Genomic DNA, 5,445 nt, shown 5'->3' with positions numbered 1-5,445 from the left:
CTCAACAGTTTTGTGTCAGGTTTTTTAGTACTGTATTTGTTTTTGTTGTTTTTTAACATCTGTACTGTGAACTTAATATTAAACATGTTAATACACGCCCAGCTGCAAACCTCTTTGATTAAAGCTTACTTGTAATGAAACTTCATGGAGAGTAATGATTAATATTAGTAATATTTAGTAACGTTATTCATTTCTTTATGATATTATGATATTGTTCATGTGTCAGCCATGTTAACAATGTTATAAATTGTACATCTGTGTGTTTCTCATCACCTTAGCCTTCTCTTTGCTGTATGTGTGTGACCTCCAAACCAGACACTCCAGTGTTTCTCTTCTCAGACGGTGGGAGGATCACGGAGGGCCGATTGACCCCTCGTGCTGAGCCACACGCTGGAATGTGGGGCGTGTGCCTGAGCCGTGACAGCCTTTCCAAACTCCGGCCTTTTAGCTTTTCTCTCACGCCTTTCAGCCAAGCTGACTGATACTCGGCTTTCTTACCCAGTCGACAAAAGATCTGACGCCATTGTTCGAGCCCGAGCGCCAAACCAAACCCACAACACTTCCTGATGTGGAGGAGTTATTGCTAAACTCAAATCATTATCAGACTGAGGATTCAGAGCGCATCACACGCCCCCAGTCATTCCTGAAATACCAGATGCTCTTCTCACAAGTATACCTATCGAAACATCTGTTTTTAATGTGCGTCTGAATGTTTACTTTCATCCACAGCTGGAAGGTGCGCCACTCCTGAAGTGGTTTTGCTTTCATCTCTTTCATATTTGGTTTGACTTGAAAATATGGAACACAGTAATAAATTTATAGCTGATAGGTGCACATAAGTAGTGTGTACTGACATTTGTTCCTTTATTAGCAACTAATTATCAGCTTATAGGCACTTAATGTTCTTGTTGTAATTATAACACAATGGAGTTAAAGTTAACAATTTACATTTAATTGTAGAGGATGTGTGTGTATTACACTGATTTGTTTAATTACATTAAAAAAAGTCAATTTTGTAAAATGATTCAAAATGTTTATAAAAGTGTTATAACTGTTTTATTAATCATTTATTAACAAACAGCACTTGTTATTAATGACAGTAATATTATGGAAGAATAAGAGGTGTAATATGTTGCTGTTGTAACAGCTGCTGTATTACCTTTCTATGTATGATTTTTATTAGCTAGGAATTAATTACTGTACTGTGTTCCATATTTCAGTCTTCTCAACTTTTTAAGTTTGGCCTTTAGTCATGTTCTCTGCTGCCCTCTTGCTGCATAAAGCACTCATGTCATCATTATACTGTAGAGTGAATCCAGTGCTAAACTCTGTATACGACTTGGAATTCTTCAAATCAAAATCGAGAACTGAAATCTCTTATTTCCAAGTATTCAGACCCTTTGCTGTGCCACTTTGAATTGTGCTCTGGTGCATCCTGTTTGCTTAAAGACCCACATCTGTCTCTATAAGAGCCCTCAGTTTAAACTGCATTGTAAGGGTTTAAAAAACTATCTGTTGATTCTGTTTAATCAAATTGTGGCAAGGCACAAGGATATCAAACAATATCTTAACTCCTCCCTTTATCACAGTGGCCTCAGTCGTTATGAATTCTGACGGATCTTGAGGGTATCTGTCATGAACAATGGAATAAACAGCACAAATACAGATGTGCAAAACTTGTGGAGACGTATCCAAGAAGACATACAGCTGCTACTATTCCAATAACAGATTTCAGTTCTTTTAAATTTTTTAAAATAATTTCTAACTAATAACTTGTTGTTACTCATTATGTGTGATTATGTGTACATTGATGGGTAAACAATTTTATGCAATTATACCTGTTCAAATTCAAATCCCCCTGTAGCACAGCTGGGTGCCATACAGAGAAAAATGGGTTTTGGGGCGTGGCTTTAATCCTCATCTTAGTATTCATGGGTTGTCCCTTGGTAGGCCAGTGCCAAAGGTTGACTGACTGCTCTAAATTGCCTCTAGGTGGAGTAAATGAGTGAATTATTATGCTTGAATAGGTATTAATGTGATGCCCTGTCCAGTTTGTATTCCTAAGTGTTCCCATGTGGCACCTGACCCACTACAACCCTGACCAAAATAAATGTCCAAGGTGAAGGGATAAAACTTAACAGAAAACACTCAAACATATTAAAGCTGCAGTATGTTATGTCTTTTCCTAAGTCCTATTTGTATGTTTCTCCTAGCTGTGTGATGTCAGAGCATTAAAAATGCATTCTTTTTCCTTAGAACCATTTATGAGAAGAAGCCAATGAGAAGAACTGGACTGATGACATCACTGTGTCTGTATCACACAGGTAATGAGCTACGCTACGCTGAAGTTAATATGATGATATTTTACATCTTGCACTGACACTTCACACTTCCATTTATCAACATTTATCATTTAATTGAATTGATATTAATATTATACAGCAGTATAAACTAATGTGGCATGTAACAGTAATAAACGTACCTATAAAACAGTGTGTAACCAATAATCTAAACTTAATCAAGCCACAAAATGACTTGCAACAACAAAAACAAGCATACTAGGTGTTGAGTTGTTATTTCTTATAAATGTTAAGAATTTAAATTGTGCAGGACAAGCATTAGCATTAAACAGGACAATGGTTCACTGGTGACATCTTATCTGTGCATCGTCCACATCAGACTAATGACAGGTCAGGAATTTAACAAGTAATGTTACATTCTCTCTTCAGACACTCCATTCATCATTTCAGTTGAAACTGATGGCTGAAATGAGGGCTGGTACTGTTACAGGTAGGAAGGGGAAAATAAGCAATTAACAGTAAAACCAATCAGATTTCATGGTAAACTGCGTTATTAATCTGAGATGAGACTTGATTCATACTGTTTACACACCAAAACTCAAATTCTAAGAAAAAGACAACAGTTTAGTTTCAACAACAGCTGAACATTTCCAGTCCAACACACAAATACCCTGACGGAAAAGGTCTCTGTCTAATACAGGGGTCAGAGTGTTTACTCTAAAACACTTCGTGTTTGATCATGCATGGACATTTTTTGATATTCAGATTGTATCCGATGCAGGAAATGCTGACAGTTGCTGATTAAAGCCGTGCGTTTCCTTCCACTGATTACGTTTTGCTTTTTTAAGATTAAAGCTTTGATTAGGATTATGCACTTAGGCAGTGTTTATAAGGTGGCATATTTCTGCACATATGAGTCTCATTTCTAAGAATCCAGCTCTTCCAGTAGAACAAGCACTGAAGACAACAGGACGAGCAAAATGTCCACAAGTCAAACAAAGTGATGACGATGACGCAGAGGGTAACGACACTGGCTGATAGGCGGGATTTGTATATGATTTGTCAATCTGTAGGCAATACAGTTTAATCAATGTAGAAATAACTCAGTTGGAATGTGTGTGTTGTGTGTGTTGTGTGAGAGTTATAATATTATAACAAAGTAAGGTTAACTGTCTCTGCCTTGTGTATTATCAGACAAACCACAGCAAAGAGAGGACAGGACAGAAGAGATGAATCAGAAATATGAGCTGAGAGAAAAAGGTAGATTGTTTACAGATCCCATCATTATATCAAATCAAAACAAGAGCTTTTAAATATCTGCATGTACAACACCATTCATCATAATAATAATAATAATAATAATAATAATAATAATAATAATAATAATAATAATAATAAAAATAATAATAATAATCTTATTAATGCTGGTAGAATTTACATTTTAAATCTAATAAAAGAGTGTCAGATCGGACCGTGTATAGTCTGTATTGTGGATGTTATCCCTCCACAGCACAGTTTGCTGACGGGCCTCATCACTGTTGTATTGTGTCTTCACACAGACAGGACACAATGAGCATGGTTCTCACTGGGAACGGGGGGCCTCAACTTTTCAAAATCCAGCTTTTGTTCGATGAAATGTGAAAGGCAGCTAGAGGTTACAGACGTTTACTATAGTAGCCCATCATTTATAATCAAAGAAATCATTGCTTATTAAAATACTTTGTAAATGAATTAGAATGCTGATGCAGCAATGAGATGTTAAGTATGAATCGTATACATCAGTAATGTGATGTAAATCTATTTAACGAGATGATATAATTTATAATTTGTCTCATTATTATTATTTTTACAAATGTATGCACATTGTAGATTTTATGTGCTGTTTACAGATCACTGGTCCCACTGGGGGTTGGAGTGATTGATGCACCCAACAACTCTGGTGGTTTGACTGGAACATGTCAATGTTATCATGGTTTATAGGTTTGTATTTATACCTTTATTTGCTTCCTTTATTTAATCCAGGCAATGATGCTGTGTTGTAAATTCACACATAAAATGACCGGGCTTGTAGCTTTGGAAACTGGTCTCAGACGTCTGTACACTCGTCTAGGTCTTGGCGTAAAAGTTAACAACTGTTTTTCTTTTAATCATTCCCCAAAGTCAATAAAATAGACAAAATAAAAATAACCCCACACCCATGCTTTCTACTTTCTGCACTGGCCCTGTAATTACAGATAAATACACTGATGAGCCAAAACATTAGAACCACCCATCTAACATTCTGTCAAAACAACTTAACGACACATCTGAGTGAGTCCCGTGGTTTTAGCTAACAGGACATTACCAACAGGTCCTTCAACTTCTGTACATTGTGCCCTGCAGTGCATCCTGGTGCCATCTCTTCCACACCTAGAGGCAGTTCAGGTGCTCACGTGCCCGACCGTCCACATGATCTCGGAGCAAACAGGATTCATCACAGGATTCAGTCCACCTTAATCGTAAATTGTAGTCGCTTTTGACGGCAGACAGGAGTTAGCACGGGCACTTTTACTAGCCTGCTACTACGCAGCCACTGAACAGAAATGGTGTGTATTGACAGATTATCCTCATCACCAGTGATCTGCAATTTGAGCCACAGGAGAACTCTTGATATTCCGTAGCATATCATACAGCATTTGTGTTCTTGGCATCAGCAACTTCCAATCCCTCCTCAGACCACTGTTGGTTGGTTCTCCGAAGCATTAAGTGCTTCAATTCAGATGTCTTGCCATAACAATTTGCTTATGCTAATCATAACTACTGCATTTAACACATGTAGTACAAATAACTACCATCATCAACATATAATACATATAATACATCGCTGACCTTGACAACTGTCTACAAAATAAGCATTACCCTGTAGATTTATGGAAGGTTGATTTATGCTTTAATCTGTGAACATTCTGGATTGTGGTCTGTAATCTTTCAATCTCAAATCTTAGCCTTGATTATTAAATATCTTGGTCTTGAGTTATGGATTATTGTCTTCAAATGCCCCCTGCTGCCCCTAAAGTCTTTTATGTCCATACTATGTTTGGTCTATATTAGCTGTATATCAGACCTAAACCTCTCTGATACTCCACGATGTCCAGAAGCTCAACGT

This window comes from Trichomycterus rosablanca, chromosome 27 (assembly GCF_030014385.1).
Source record: "Trichomycterus rosablanca isolate fTriRos1 chromosome 27, fTriRos1.hap1, whole genome shotgun sequence".
Classification (NCBI taxonomy): domain Eukaryota; kingdom Metazoa; phylum Chordata; class Actinopteri; order Siluriformes; family Trichomycteridae; genus Trichomycterus; species Trichomycterus rosablanca.
This window is presented reverse-complemented; position numbering follows the sequence as displayed.